General features: G+C 37.7%; 2 pseudogenes; one reads left to right on the top strand and one right to left on the bottom strand.

Annotated features, from left to right (window-relative positions):
- LOC109230229 overlaps positions 1 to 3,352 on the bottom strand; it is a 5,487-nt pseudogene extending 2,135 nt beyond the window's left edge.
- Positions 3,854 to 17,413, top strand: LOC109230230 (annotated as a pseudogene).

Genomic DNA, 17,872 nt, shown 5'->3' on the forward strand with positions numbered 1-17,872 from the left:
TATATATATATATATATATATATATATATATATATATACATATATATATATATAAAGCAATGAACAATTTAATATGAATGAAGTAACTAAAAAGAAAATTAATCAATAAAGTTAAGCAAATCAGCCATCCTTTAGAAGTATCATATCATATTGAAATTGCAAGCATTTTATACGTACCTGGGTGATCCAATATTGTTTTTTCTTTATGAAGGATATCTTCTGATAGTAAATGCCATGTTGCTTGCCAAACTCTTTCTGGCCGTGACATTGAATTTGATAAAAGTAGCATAGCAAATAATTGCCTAAGATATGATGCCATTCCCCAATTACTTGCTTCCATTATAGCATCCACGTATTCCTTATCATCATCTAATAAACCCAAAGCATAACATGCATCTCTAAAAGTCTCATGATCATAACCGTTGATTCTTTTGAGTTCGTCATAGCTCTTTGGACCTTTAATGACATTCAACAACAATCTAAGGTAATATTGCTCGCCGGATCCAGGTGGAACAAAGAAGATTCTCCCAATAGAAAATGCAGATGTTCTTCTTTTTTCCCATCTTTTCAGGTTTTGTTTCCACACAAACTTTAGAGGGAATTCTGCATAAGTCAGTTCTCTTGCTTCAGGAAATGTCTTATTAGCTTCAAACCAACTTAAAAACATAGATTCCTTAACGGTTGGTCTGTTGACAACTGCATCAATTGGATCATCATCCGAAAATATGACAGTTTGATTATTTGGCAGGTGAAAAGATAGCCTTTCTACCGATGGTTCTCTGTGGTGTATTGGGAATTTAAAAATTCTCCAAGCAGCTTCACAAGGTGATATGTATCGGCAATCACAATACATATTTATTTCATCAACTACCCCTGAGTCTTCCTTATTTACACTTTGAGAAAAAGCTGCGGTAACACGATCATTTCCTTTATTAACATACTTAAATAAGTACTTAATAGATTGTGATTGATTACACCACTCCACATTAATATGTGCACCATACTTCAATAATAAAAATCTATTGTGTGGTACAACATACCTATTATCCAACTCAATACCTATTCTCTTTGCAGTTCTACCATCATCCCTTCTTCTATAAATTGGATACCCATCTTCATCAATTGTGGTTGATGACACAATTTTTTTTGGAAAGTGCTTTGTACATCTACCATTCTGCATGCAAGGAGAAGATTTTCTAGCAGCACCACAAGGGCCATGCATCATGAAATTTGTAACAGCATTATAATAATGAGGATCTACTTTTTTATCTGGTAATTCTGCTGAAATTATTCCATCAATATCTGCGACATTTGGGTATTTATTCCGAAGAAAAAGCAAGATGTGTGCATGAGGCAAGCCTCGCTTTTGGAATTCAACTGTATAAATCACTGAAATACAGAATTAATTAGATAATTAAGTTATTATATTATTTATTTTTAATAGTAGTATATAATAAAATTAATGTAACAATGTATTAATTTTTTAAAACATAAAAAGTATACCTGCTTTTACTTTTCCAAAAACTTTATTGTCACATAGATCCTTTATCATGCGATCCAGCTTGATTTTGAAAACCCTTGTTAAAATGCCGGGACGATCTTCTGGAGATAAGCCCCTACTCTCCACAAATCTAATAATCTCTGGCCATTTTGGGTTGCAAGTAAATATGATGAACAGATCAGGGTACCCTGCCCATTTGCAAATTGCCATGGCATCTTGATAATTTTGCAACATGTAACGTGCACCCCATAAAGCTGGAAGAGAGTATAACTCTTTGTCCTTGAGAAGAAGGTTCTATGTCTCCATGTAAAACAACATCTTGTAACCCTTTATAAAAGTGTGCTCTCAACTGTTTTTGATGAAGCCTAATGAACCTCAATCGAGAAGATTCCATCATTGTATAACCATCTACTAAGAATTGCTGAAATAATCTTCTAGCTGACACAATTGTTGGAACTTCATCCTTCCTTTCTTGAATTTTATACGATAAGTACTCACGCGTGCTAACACATTTCCTTCCATCGGTCGAATCATCAATATCATTTAAAGGAATATATTCTCGGTATCCATCTTCACCATATGGAAATAATAATGGATATTGCAAACCTAAGTATGATGCATTTAATTCATTTATCCTTTGTAGTTGTCCAGATTGGCTTTCAACTATGATATCTCTATCAGACCTTGTTTGCTCAAAATCTCCAACGATCAAAGCAGCTACCTCTGAAACTGTTGGTAAATTATATCTTCTTCCATCAGAGCCTCTTTTCCCTATCAATCTAAGTCTAACATTTGAGGTTCGATCTTCTTGAAATTGATCTCTTACCATTCTAAATGACTTTGCAAGAACATTGTTGTCATCAAGCATTTGCTTCAAGTCATTCACAATTTCAGCATGAAGTTCATTGTTTATTTCACTGCGACTGTAAGAATAAAATATTGAATTCACCTAACAATGTATTATAAAAAATAAAATTTTAAATTATTTTTAGTAAGGAATTGTCTATGCTAACCTGATAGCATTAATTCTATTTTCCACCTCATTTTCTGTATCATAGATATATAATTGTGCAAATTTTGGAGAAGATCCCTCTGGAGGCAATAAGCTTCCAATCTGATGATAATTTTGCCCAGAAAATCTGAATGTTCTGGGTCCCTTTGTTTTGTTGACAGAGACATCAACCTTTCCTCCCATTGATGTAAATGAAAATATTAAATTATATGTTCGAATATTCTCTCTGAAATGTTTGCTTTTTGCACCTTCATAAAATTAAATTTGGTTAAAGCAGATATATATAGATATGCAAAAATTATTGTGTTATAATTTTAATTAAATGAATTTATCTATTAACCTGATCCAAACAATAAATCCTTCAAAATGGAAGGAGGCTCCTTTGGATTTGGTAGCTTGATTTTTCCACGACCACAACACAAAGTGAAAACTGGTTTTTTGTTTTTATACTTCTTGTCAACTCATTCCTCGAACCAGAAATATGCCCCACAATATTCACATTCATAATTGGCATCTCCTATATCCCAGTAATCTGGTTTTATCAGAGTAAAATAAAGAGGTAAGGTCAAAGTACTATTATATAGAAAGTAAAATTATATTGTATATGTAAATTTGATAAACGTCATACTTACCTTCATCGGTCATCCAACTCTGTACTTCATCACCTATAAATAATAATAAGTAGATCTTAAAATTAGAAATTCAATAGATTAAGAATTGTTAATTCATTTTAACACTATCGAACATTGATGAGTTTGTATGTGAATACCTTCAAACACATCGTCATCTTCATTTTCATCATGAATTTGTACGTTGGATTGCATATGACCTTGATGCATAAATTAAAAATTAATAAACTTGTATGTATGACTATGAGTTGTGGTGTTCTTTAAATGACATACCTGGTATATCGCCATCAATATTGACATCTTCAAATTGCAAAAAGAAATATTAATAGTTAGCTTTTTTTCAATTTCATATTCATCAAAAAGTATAAGTTTATTGCAATACTGAGTTTGAAATAATAAGGGTTTGTTTAACATAATGAAAATTTCAAAAGTAGAACCAAAAGAAGAAACTCATACAGAACTGTAATTCAAAAACTATAACAAACATGTTGTAGTTAATAAAATAAATAGAATCAAATAAATGGCAGCAAATTAAATTAAATTTTTTAAATTATTTTGTTGGCCAGAATGTTCGGCGTATAAGGTATAAATATATAAATTAATAACTTCACTATTTATGTCGACATTTATTTTAGCCGCACAAAATATTAACTTCCTCAAATTTCAAAAATAAGTTATAATAAATTAAACATAAGTATTTACCTTGAAATAATGGTATCTCATTTAAATCTGGTAGAAGATGTTCTTTCTGCAAATTTGAACTCGACAAAGTATACTGCAAATGATGCTCTTGCATTGAATTTGGATATTGTGCTTGGAAATGAGACGATGAAACTTGTCCACAACGCTTTATGGGAGTTCTACGAAATCGAGGAAAATTTAGACGATTTGTTATGTCCGTTAATGATTCTTTTGTTTTCTCTTTTTGAGAAGCATTCCCTATGATGTAGTATCAACAAATTCTGTAAATCATAAAATAAAAACAAAAAATTAATTGTTAAAGTGGAAAAAGATAGGACAACTATCAAACCAATATTTATATCCTAAAATTCTATATAAAAGAAGTTAATAGGTAGCATTTTTTATATTTCATGTTGGTCAAAAAAAAGTATAAGTTTATTGCAATATTGACCTTGAAAAAATAACTCTATAGCTGCGTTTAGCATTTTACATCTGGATTTTGGTGTTGTAACAGTATCACAATTACTTTCAACATCATTTCATTAAGTTAAACTAAAGGTAGTACTTTAGCAAACTTATGGAATTAAAGATTACTCATTATGTGTTTCTTATGTGTAGGAATGAGTTGGATGATAAATGATCAAAAGATGATAATTCAACACAAAAAGAAGAAATTAAAGGATTGGGAGCTCGTCTATTCTCGTGCGTGGCACGAATTCGGACGCGAAAAAGGAGAAAAATTAAGGCACAAAATAGCGAAGCGAAGCAAAGGCACGGAGCGCTTCGCGAAATGGAAGAATTTCAAAAGCTGCATCCGCGTCAAAGTCCGCATCTAGACGCCTACCACAAGATATAATGAAATGGGAGCGGGTGGTACGCCTACCACGAGATATAATGAAATGGGAGCGGGTGGTATGCCTACCACGAGATACATGAAATGGGAGCGGGTGGCACGCCTGCCACGAGATACATGAAATGGGATCGGGTTGCACGCCTGCAACAAGAGGTGAAAAGAAAGTGAAATCTGCCTTTGTTTTCCTTATTCTTGTTAGTGGTTGGATTTGATTTCCTTTATAATTCTCTTGATATTTTGTTTTTACCTTTTATTCTCCGAAGCATGTTTTCTCTCTCTCCCATTTTTACTTGTTATTAACAATTTAAGTGTATTAACTGTTTAAATCTCTTTACTGTTGTGATCCTTTGTGTTGGAATCCATAGTGTTTACAATGCCTCGCCTTATTTTTTTATATATATATGTTCAATACTCCAAATTCAACAATTGTTACATTTTTAACTCAATTGATTTCTCAACTAAACTTTCCTTAAACCGTTTGAGGTTGTACTTTACTTAAAAGGGAATTTCTATTATGTTTTGATTTATTGATTTCTCGTATTAAAGGTAATGATTCATTCGATATTGTACTTTAATTGAAAAGGGTATTTTCTTTATTAAATGATTTCAAAAAAATTACTCCATCTTTTCTTGTTCATTTCCTAATTGGGCTGGAAGCTGTACTCGACTTTATGTTAAGTGAATGAGGCTCCTTGAACATTCTTAATTGTATTGGGTTATGGAACCTATGAACTGAGTAACATGAGAATATTGTTGTGCAATGTGAGGCAGAAATATATGGGCACAAGGTGCCGGGGAAAATATTATAGTTTTATTTAATGGCACGTGAGTTGTCCGTGCGGTTGTAATATAAATATGGGCACGAGATGCCGTAAAAATACGAACGTGGGCTGAGACCTATATTATTATGATTATGAAATGAGGCGTCACAAGGTGACCTTTACTTGAAAGAATTATATTCGAAAGATGCTTATTTAAAAGATATTTATTTGAAGGAAATATATTCGAAGGAAAAGCATATTATTTTAGAGATTATTACTTGAAGGATTTATAGGCGAAAGATTTATATTTGAAGGACTTCATTAATTGATTGCACTTGTATTTATTATTTGTTGAGAAATAATTATGTTGTTCTTGTTGCCTGCTATTTATATCACTGGTTGATCATTGTTTCCATCATTGTTATCTGCTTCCTATTATGTTGTACGCTATCTTGCACAGGTTTATTTGGTAGTCTGGTCCTAGCCTCGTCACTACTTTGTCGAGGTTAGGCTAGGCACTTACCAGCACATGGGGTCGGTTGTGCTGATACTACACTTCTGTACATTTTTGTGTACAGATCCAGGTATTCGGTCGATAGTAGCTATTCGTTGCGGTGAAGTCTCAAGGTAAACCTGTTGCAGCGTTCGCAGGCTTCGGAGTCACCTTCTTATTTTATATTCTCACTACTGTACTTATTTCCTTACGGTTGTGTTTAGAAATGGTAGCGAAAAAAAACTCTATAGAGCTTATGACTTGTACTACCGGGTTTTGGGAATTATAATTTGTTTAGAGTAATTTAATTTAAAGTTAATAAATTTCAATGTTATTTCAGTTAATGTTAGACTTACCTAGTTTAGAGACTAGGTGCCATCACGACTTCTTTGGAGGGATTTTTGGGTCGTGACTGCAAGGGCTACAACTTTCATGTTTTGCACATTTTCAGGTTCCTTATCGATTTAGAGGTATAATCTTCCAAAGTAGCCTCCTCGCATCAAACATTTCTGGAAAATTTCAAAACAGCTTTACCAACCCTTATTCAATCGATCATAATTTTTTGTACAAATATCAAAATAATTAATAGTTTAGCTTTCTGGAAACTAGGATGCATGGGTTACAACGTTCATGTTTTACGCATTTACAGATTCCTTATAGATTTCGAAATATAAGCGTCCAAAATATGCTCCACGATTGCATAGTTGCTGTCCAAGACAGCTTCTGCAGAAAATTCCAGCAACCCTTTTTGTCCGATTTCCATTCCGTTAACCTTCCGAAATCCACCCGAGGCCCTCGGGACCTTAACCAATTATACCAACATGTCCTAAAATACAATACGAACTTAATCAATGCTTCAAACCACGTCAAACAACACCGAAATTACGAATCGCGCATCGAATTGAATTATGAGTTTTCGATCTTCCAACTTCTACATTTTGCACCGAAACATATCAAATCAATCCGGAATGACTTTAAATTTTGCACACAAGTCATAAATGATATAACGAAGCTATGAAAATTTTCAGAACTGGATTCCGACCCCGATATCAAAAAGTCAACTCTCGGTCAAGCTTTTCCAAAAATCTTCTATTTTCCAACTTTCGCCAAAATGCGCCGAATTGTTCTTCGTACTTCCAAATCCAAATCCGAACATGCTCCTAAGTCCAAAATTACAATACGGAACTACCGGAATGGTCAAAACTTAGATCCGGGTTCGTTTGCTCAAAATGTTGACCGAAGTCAACTCAGTTGAGTTTTAAAGCTCTAATTCATAATTTAATCCATTTTTCATACAAAAACCTTCCAGAAAATTATAAGGACTGCGCACAGAAGTCGAGGAATTATTGATGGCGCTTTTCAAGGTCTTAAAATACTGAGATGATTATTTAATTTAAAGATGACATTTTGGGTCATCACATACGCCCGAGTCCGAAATCATCATACGAACCTGCTGGAATCTTCAGATCCCGATTCCGAGATCGCTTACTCAAAATTCCAATCCTAGTTCATTCTTTCAACTTTAAGCTTCCGAAATGAGAATTCTCTTTCCAAATCAACTCTGGACTTCCCGAAATTCAATTCGGACCACGCGTACAAGTCATAGTACCTGAAATGAAGCTGCTCATGGCATCGGGCTGCTGAACGGAGCGCTAGAACTCAAAAAGGACCGGTCGGGTCGTTACATTCTCTCCCACTTAAACATACGTTCGTCCTCGAACGTGCTGAGAACTACACTGAAGTAGTCTGAAATCACTGTTTAACACCTCATGCACCTTCCCATGCTACCACAACTCAGTTGAGCGCATTCGCTCGATCAATTCTGAAGATATTTCCTTTTATTCAAGCAGATAGGCCTTAGAGCCTAATTCCAACATCCGGAATTCTCTGTCAGGCCTGTTTCCAACATACGAACACCGTATCAACCACCACACGTTGTACCCAAACATGACTGTATAACTTTGCTGAATTCACACCTTTCATCACTTTACTCACCGGACCACAATAACATTTTCTGATCAACTTAGTCGAAATTCCACGATTCTGATGCTCCCATTGCACCCCATGACATACACAGGTCTTACTCTAACTCTTATAATGCCGCCACAACGGAAGAGATGTGCAGAAACCCATAATCAACTGCCGAGTCAACCAATCATTGAGTCTATACTTCTGACAAGAAACATTACTACATTCTGAACCAAATAATGATCTTTGCTCCTTAATATATTCCATACAGTCAGATTGCACTGGTCCTGAATCCAATGATCTCATCTCACCCAGTATGAACTGCTCAGGCAATAAGCCACCCCGGACATAATCAAGTCACATATGATGCCACAATGTGTCAATAGGCTACCAATTCGAACACGATACAATGAAAACAAACTCTGGAAAGGAAATCCAATTACCCCGCTCGCGAATCATACATGCGACGCGGGCAACATTCTAAACGGACACCCCGCTCGCGAATCATACATGCGACGCGGGCTCACGACTACTGCGAGCTTTCCTCAGAAAAAAATAGGAAGCGAGACATACAAGAATATCATATAGAAACTATACTCAACATCACACTGTTGTGGCGCGCAACCCGATCCAAACATAGATCTCACATAAGGAGTCCGCACATCGAGCTAAATTTGCTCATTACAATAAAAATATCGAATTTCGGTCACAAGCACGCTAGGTGCATAATACCATCTCTGGGGAGACATATAGTGCCATAAGCAACAAACTCAAGCACAACTGAGGTGCGATATACAATTTGAAATATCAAAAGCCATCCTGTTCATATAACCTCATCTCTACGCGGACCCTCAACACATAAGCAGTTTCTCAAGCTGCCTCCCAACTCACACGGCGCATCATATCCCTACATGAAATATCTGACAACAACACAACACCCTGACTACTCCTCCACAAGAAGCACATTACTGAAATGAACACGTTTGACCTGGTATAGAACCCATATTCACATTTGAATTCATCCACCAACCTCAAGCCGATTCTGATCGTACCCAACTAGTCCAATGACCCTTCAAAGGCCCATACTAACTTCCCTTTTCCCAGAACACACGAGAACAATTATCATAGCAGGAGAACTCCTCCGCAGTCCACAACTCCTTAAACTGAGTGCCCTCCAGGCACATATTCTCCAATCATCGATATCATCACAACCTCCATACTTGGTTTAAGTCTTTAATCGATCCAGTGACTACCTGCCACACTTATACAATCTTCCTGTGGGACACACTCCCACAACCTACCATAACAAATAACTGGGCCGTACCTCCAAACCACCAACCGCACTAATGCTGAAAGGCGATCAAGAATCATTACCCAGGATGCAAAGATCTTTTCACAAAACACCGATCTCAGGTGACACTGCAGACAATACCAACTTACCTTAAACATCGAACTCCCTTCCCGCTCATCCGAGCTTGTGACATCCTTGACAACACCGAACTGCTACCTTGACCTTCACTTCAAATTCCATACCACTCACTGCACTCAACATGCCAATATACGATAGAACTCGTCTTCATCATAGCTTCGGAGCCACTATCGGGCTAACACTTCATCATATAAAAGCCTTTCACTTAACTCACTTCTGGAGAACCATGGCAACACACAGGTGAATTCTCATAACTGTAGAACATGAAGATTTCAAAGCAGTGGTCTAAGCCACCATAGCCCTTCCGGAATCCGCTTCCACATGACAAGCCATAATAGAAGAATGCCTCTGAATAATATCAATTGCGGTGGCTAACAAGCCTGATACGTACCATCCCAAATCGCTTGCATAACTCGATCACGCTGAGGAAACTGATCACTAATGCCAATATGCCAAATTCAATTATGGCCAATCAATCTACCTTCTTCCAGTTTATCCTTGATTGCCTTAGAGATAACACTAACTCCATCCACACATAACATACTCCATCCGCACTCATCTCGAGTGACCCTGCATCACGAAACTAAGCTGCCCCAAATCCCCTGAACCATTTCATACCTTCCTTGTGCGCACATCCGCACCCCCAACTGATAAGCCCATTCTGCAAATCCTTTTACGAATCCGAAGTCCTTTCTCATCTTTCTCTCAAGAGTTACACTGCAAGTCAAAACATCATAGAACATCCTGGGCCTCCACTCGTAAGCTACTGCAAAAGCTTGACTCTTAACTGTACTTATAGGCTCGAAATCATTAGGCACCAGACTTTACTCTTTTGAATCCATTAGGACCGTCGCTGAGAGCCACCCGCTCTGACTTGGCCTCGAATATAATTAACTCCATAGATCTTCTAGCACATGAATACCCTCTCGACGAAGCACCTGGCAGATTCACTTCCCTGGAAACTCACACTTATACGAGGCATAAACCCTGAATCCTTTCTCAAATATGAACATGAGCCAACAAGGCCAACCATGGCACACCTTTAACAATCCCTTTGCTCAATTCACCACTTATGTTCTTTTTTTCGTAGCTAAAATAACCCGTCAACATACTAATAACCAGAAACCTTGCAAGTAGCTAACCATGCAACCTAATCATAAGCGGTGGGACTCTCCCACTTAGCATGAAGCCATTGTTTCACAAATCCAAAACTCACCGGAATTCCTCATCTCTTATTGACATAGCCTTACGCAATCAATCGCCAAAATTCTCGATATCTTACTGTAGAAGCCCCCTTTTTATACTCTGAATCATTAACAACATTCACACAACATTCCCTTTGCTGTATAACCAGTAGAACTCTTCGCAGAAGCCTCGCCAACCACGCGACTGCTAACCTGCTCACAGGAATACCCACCTGTAGGTGTCCCTCCCCGACATCTTCCAACGCTGCTGCGTGGGGTACAATCACTACGACATCAATAACCCCTCCTGAGTCCGAGCTCACTCTCCAGCTGCACAAGTCCATTCGCCCCTCGTGGACATCAATTAAATGCGCGGCAATATTCCTCCAATCCCAAGTTATGTTGTATCCTTCTCCATTCACGAAGCTCCGTCCCATTATATCAAATCTCCTGCCGCATGATAGCCCATACTTCTAATTAATCCGCAGACTTCAATCGTCAGCCACTATAATCCCAAATCATTCCAAACTTTCCTTAAGGTGCGTAATCATCCTACCACCAAGCCCATATGCAACATCCGTCACTTTCCCACTTTGGGCAAACTCACTTCTTTAATCAACTACTTGACCTTTGCTTCATACACCCTAGGAATTTTAGTCACCGTCTGACACTTTCCACACATCTTTCTTCATCGTTCGCTACTCAGTTGTTGCCTTAATAAAATCTATCTTCGTAGCACTTGAATCCCCAAATTGCTACTAACTTTAAATTTTGCCAGAGATCATCTCTCTCGAACTGCCAATATTATATATGCCGATTCAACCCTGAACTACCTTACCTCGCGACATCTAGCAGTCGCTTCTTCAATACTGACCTGCAATATCCTGCTCCAAAGGCAAATTGTAGAAGATCATAACACCGGTGAACTTAGTACGCTCAATTAGGGCAACTACACCCCATCATAAAAGAAATTTCCACCAGCCCACATCTGACCATCCTTAGTCCGATTGCCTTTCCCCTGCCGCGAATAAAATACTGAATCTCTAGACTATGCACTGAGTCAACCTCCCTTCAAGTCATTCACTACCCCGACGCGTGGGTAACATCCGACCATCATATCACTACTGCGGAACAATCGTTCATAAGCATCATGGCAACTTGTACCTAGCCTCAGAGCCCTCAGAAGTACCGTTACTGAGTTGAAACATTAGAATACCCTTCCATAAGGTGACGATAATAATCCCATCAACTACACCGAGAGAAACATCCCGTATCACATCTGTAGTACCATTACGGTTCTTCAATTCTCTATTTATAACAAGCGCTCTGCGTCGGGTAGGATTGAGTAGGAATGAATTAAAGGCATACGCCTCCAAGGATCAAGTCGCACGATAAGGAATCAAGAAGGGAAGTACTCCTAACAGTCCTGCAGCCCCCCCGAGGATAAGTACAGACGTCTCCGTACCGATTCGCGAGGCTCTACTAGAGTTGCTCATGACTCGTGAGACCCTAGGAACCTAGTGCTCTGATACCATGTTGTCACGACCCAAAATCCACTAAGGGCCGTGATGGCGCCGGACACTGCTGTCAGGCAACACAACCCAAATTATTTGATGAAGTTCTCATTTTTTTTTTACAATCTTGAAAACTAAGATTTTCCTTCAATTTTTCATAAAATGAAAAGATAACTGCTTCGATTCAAATTAAATAATAAGCAATTAGTACAAAATATTTTCAAACCATCCCAGAACCCGGTGTCACAAGTGCATGAGCATCTACAGATAAGGAAATAAAATACAACATCCGTCCGAAATACAGTGGACAAGAAATAAATAAAATACACTGGAAGGGACTATACTAGCCGCGGGTCGCCTCGAATAATGCTGCTCACCTAGTCCCAGAATCATCCGCGCTGCTACGCCTAGTAGGCCACAAGGGTTACATATACCTGTGCAACAAAAATGCACATAAGTGTAGTATGAGTACGAAAACAACGTGTACTCAATGAGTATCTCGCCTAACCTCGAAGAAGTAGAGACGAGATGGTCGACTTCGACACTTGCTAATGGTCCAATAGTGGGGTCAGTAATACATTAAATTATGGATTTCCATAAACATGGTTTTAGTCCAAATAGAAGGAAACAAGTAGACAATTAATTTTCTCATAGGTAATTTCCAAAATTCCTTTTCATAATTATCCGAATATTTTCAAGCCATGAAGAGGAAATAATAACTTAATTAAGTTCAAGGCAGCAATACAAGCATGCGCATATCATGCCGAGGCGACGGCCTGATCCAACATAAGTGTAAACTGTGCACTTGCGGAGGGTCGACGGCGCGCCTATAGATGCATCTATTACCCCGATCGCGAACTAACCTGCGACGCAGTCAACATAACATAAACACACACCCTGCTCGCGAATTACGCATGCGACGCAGGTACACATAGAGGTACATGCTCAACAATCAATCAAGAATTATTAGGGGACATTATCCAAATTCAATAAATCCTCTTTTAACAATTCGAGAAAGTAACGTTTAATCCCTTTTTTTAAATTCATTTATTAGTCCAAGGTGATTTAAGCAATTCCAGTCGTCAATAAGTTTTCAATTAATCCAAGTATAGCATGCTTTTAGGTCCTAGGCTACCCGGACAATAGCATAATAGTAGCTACGCACGGACTCCCGTCACCTCGTGCGTACGTAGCCCCGCAAATAGGAGCAAATATTCAATTAATTCACCTATAGGGACATTTCCTCTCACAAAGTTAGAAAGGATACTCACCTCGCTCCGAAGATCCATAACCGGCAATCCACGCCCTTCCGGGGACTCTAATTGATGCACCATGCTCCAAAACTAGCCAACGGTTACGCAAATCCATTAATATATGCTCAAATATCCATTACAAACTAATTTATAGCAATTCCTAACTCCGATCGAAAGGTTGACCAAAACGCCCTCGGGCCCACGTGCCCGGAATCCAAAATTTTTCGAAGATAAAGATTACCCATGACCTTAGGAACTCAAATATATAATTTTCTCTCAATTCCATACCCAAATCGTGGCTAAATTCCAAGATTACTAATTTTCTAGGTTTTCCACCAAAAACCTCAAATTTATACAATTTTCCAAGTCTAAATCCATATATAAACCTCGTATTAAACTTCAAGCTAGCATAAATTACTTACCTCATGACAAGTGACGAAAATGGCACCTCAAAGCTACTCCCCATCGGCTCCAATGGAAGAAAAATGGGGTTGAAATGAACTCAACCCCGAACTTAAAAGACCTTAATGCTTCAGCTGTTTCCGCACCTGCGGTTCCTTGGCCGCTTCTGCGATTCCGCAGGTGCGGTTAAAATGCCGCATCTGCAGTCTTCCCTGAGCCACCCCTTTCTCGCTTCTGCGACTTGCCACTCGCAGATGCGGTCCCGCTTCTGCGGAACTTTGACCGCATCTGCGGTCCTCTCCAAGATACTTCCATCCGCTTCTGCGACCCTTTCTCCGCAGATGCGGTCCCGCTTCTGCGGTACTTTGACCGCATCTGCGGTCCTCAAGCCTTAGACCAAAACTCGCTTCTGCGGCTCCCTGTACGCTTCTGCGGTCAACCCACCGCAGAAGCGAAAATACCAGCAACCAGATTCCTTCAGCTGTCCAAAAATCCAAATTTCGATCCGTTAACCACCCGGAATCCACCCGAGGCCCCCGGGACCCCAACCAATCATACCAACCAGTCCCAAAACACATTACAGACTTGCTTGAGGCCTCAAATCACATCAAACAATGCTAAAATCATGAATCGACCCCCAATCCAAGCTTTGTGAACTTTAGAACTTCCAACTTCTACTTCCGATGCTTAAACCTATCAAATCACGTCCGATTGACCTCAAACTTTGCGCACAAGTCATAATTGACATTACGGACCTACTCCAACTTTCGGAATCGGATTCCGACCCCGATATCAAAAAGTCCACCTCCGATCAAACTTTTCAAAAACCTTCAAATTTCTATCTTTAGCCAAATGGCTCCAAAATGACCTACGGACCTCCAAATTCACTTCCGATCGCGCTCCCAACTCCAGAATCACCATACGGAGCTATTCCCAGACTCGGAATCCCAAACAGACATCGATAACACTGAAATGCACTTCAAGCCAAACTTAAGAAATTTCTTCCAAAATGCTAACTTCCACAATAGGCGCCAAAACGCTCCCGGGTTATCCAAAACCCGAACCGGGTATACGCCCAAGTTCGAAATCATCATACGAACCTGCTGGAACCTTCAAATCCCGATTCCGAGGTCGTTTACTCAAAATTCCAGTCCTAGTTCATTCTTTCAACTTTAAGCTTCCGAAATGAGAATTCTCTTTCCAAATCAACTCTGCACTTCCCGAAATTCAATTCCGACCATGCATACAAGTCATAGTACCTGAAATGAAGCTGCTCATGGCCTCGGGCTGCTGAACGGAGCGCTAGAACTCAAAACAACCGGTCGGGTCGTTACACCTAATCAAGCAAAGAAATATTCAAAAAAATAAACATCCCAAAGCGAAGATAAATCGGTTAATGAACTTTTCAAAAGTAGAGCGACAAAAAGAAAATTCATACAAAATAATAATATAATTATAACATACATGTTGTACTTATGAAAATAAACAGAACCAAAAAAATGGCAGCAAATAAGGCTTTTATTTTTTAAATTATTCTACTGACTTGTCCATTACACATTAGAGATAAAAGTATATAAATTACTAACTTTTTTATTTTTGTGGAGATTCAGTATAGCGGCACAAAAGTTTGACTTCCTCAAATTTTCAAAATAGGCTATAATAAAGTTAACACAAATATTTACCTTGCAGTAATGGTAGCTCATTTAAATCCGTCTACAAATTTGAAGTCGACAAATCATATCGCAAATCTCGTTCTTGCATTGAATTTGGAAAGGTTAGTATATAAGAATTGATGGGCTGATTGGAATTGTGATTTTTTCTCTAATTGCAACTGAGTAAAGTAGGTATAAAAGCGACTAATAAAGACGATAGATCATCAAAAGTACTTAAAAAATGCATAAGATGTGTGGGATGGTTACATAGCAAAAATGATAAAACATATTACATAATATATTTAAGTTTATGCAATGATATATCAAAAAATGTATATTTGTAAGAAAGACAATATACAGCAGAATATAGAATGCATAAATTACTACAATGGTGTAAGGATCATAAATTACATCGATATATATGACACATATTTTCTGAAATATACTTCAATTTGACCATCTAATGCATCTATGAAACTGAACAAAGAATAGAACAAAACGATTTAGTAAGAGACCGAAGTGATGTCCAACTGTTTAAAGAACTGTAAAATTACTCATGATGTAAATAATGTTTAAAGTTCATACCCTTCCAGGAAAATTTAGGCAGTTTCTGCTTCCGTATGCATATTCGATTTTTTCTTGCGAGTTTTTTCTCTTCTTCCATATCAAAGTGCCGTAAAAATTGAATTTGTTGCGAGAAATTGTAGAGTCTTTTGGAAAAGTAAAGTGGAATTTTGTAGGGTTACTGACAGCCCCTCAGTCTGCTGATTCCGAAGCAAAACAAACTCTATTTCTTGTGATTGTGTAACTCAATATCCAAAATTTCTGAAGCAACCACAACAGGCTTGACTGCAACACTATTTAGAAGAAAAAATACTATAGATAAACGCAGAAGCATGAGAGCGCTGGCTACGTATCAAAAATATTGACAGGTGTTGAGGTACGCAGTAGTCTAAAAGTTGGGGTGAGAAACTGAATTTGGTTTGAGAAGTTGAAGAGTTTTCAAGAAAAGCTTAAAGAGAGAGCAGTTGACGATAAGAGGGCACTGATGCGCCTTTTTTCCTTTATATTTCTGTTTTTGTATTTTTTTTTATCATTTATAATGAAGTAGTATTTTTAGTTTATTATAACTCCCATAGATAATTTTTTAAATTCTACTGGAAATAATTAAAAATTGAAGTACAGCCGGAAACTTAATTTTTATATTACCGATATCTTTTCAATTGAATGAAGAAGGCCTTAGCCCATTGTTATTAATTAACTCTTACCAAGTTGTAACTCTCACCAAATTCTCACTTTTACTAATACTGAGAATATTTGCAAAGCGACGTGTTTATGTATATTTATCCATAGAAGAGACCAAAGTCGTCTCCCCTGTTGCATCTTTTAAAGGCGGAGTAGAAAAGAATGACATGGTGTAGATGATTACAATCTCTTGATTGTAGCCAAGAATTCGCCACTACTTCCAACTTGCACATATCCAGAAAAAGGTCAAAAGACACTTTTTCTTGATATAGTTCTAAAATGATTGTTTCATGCCTTTGAGCTAGACTTTTGATCATACCTCGTGTCTAATTTGCTTGTGACGTACGAAAAACGGAAGTCCCTTTCTTTGTTTGGACTTATCGCCAGCTTTTCCATCCTGAGTAGCTCATTTCAGGAAAGGAAGATGCTGCAAATAATTTTGCCGGAGGGCATTATACAGGTAGTTATCCTGGAGAACTCAGGATCCATTTCTTTGTTTGTGAATAACTTTTGTTAGATGCACCTAATTTTTGGCTGTATTAACTTTCTTCACAGTTGGGAAGGAGATTGTCGATCGATGCCTTGATCGAGTAAGAAAATTGGCTGACAATTGCACGGGTTTGCAAGGCTTTTTGGTGTTTAATGCTGTTGGTGGTGGTACTGGTTCTGGATTGGGGTCATTGTTGCTGGAACGTCTATCTGTCGATTATGGAAAAAAGTCTAAGCTTGGATTTACTATCTATCCTTCTCCCCAGGTGTAGAGTCATGCTTTAGCAATGCACTATTACATTTGTTTATCTTAACAATAAAGCACAAGATTAAGACTTTGATTTTAGATGAGGCTTCTCCATATAGGTTGTTAGAGTAGTAGCTTTCGTGATAAATGACATTATGGCTAACTCCTTGGTATTATCTTTACCTCATGTTCCATAATGTTTGATTATGTTTTTAACTAACAGCATATGTAAGCTTTGACACTAATCTGTAGGTTATTTCTCTACTTACTAACTTGAGTTTTCTTGTTAATTTTCAAGCGTACCCTAATTCATAAATAGAGAAAGTTCCTGTAATTACCATTGCTATGAAATTGCTTCAGAATAGACTAATACACTACCTCAGGTTTTGAACAGAATAATCAGAAGATTCACAATTTTTATAGACATGTCCTTTGAGGATTATTTTCACAAACATGAAGCAGAAGAAATAGGGTAAAAAGTTAAATTTAATTTTCCATTGATAGTTTAGTAGATCAAACTTCAGCTGCAGTACAAATCTAATTAACAGAATGTGACGAC

The sequence above is a fragment of the Nicotiana attenuata genome, chromosome 7, assembly GCF_001879085.1.
Source record: "Nicotiana attenuata strain UT chromosome 7, NIATTr2, whole genome shotgun sequence".
Taxonomy (NCBI): Eukaryota; Viridiplantae; Streptophyta; class Magnoliopsida; order Solanales; family Solanaceae; genus Nicotiana; species Nicotiana attenuata.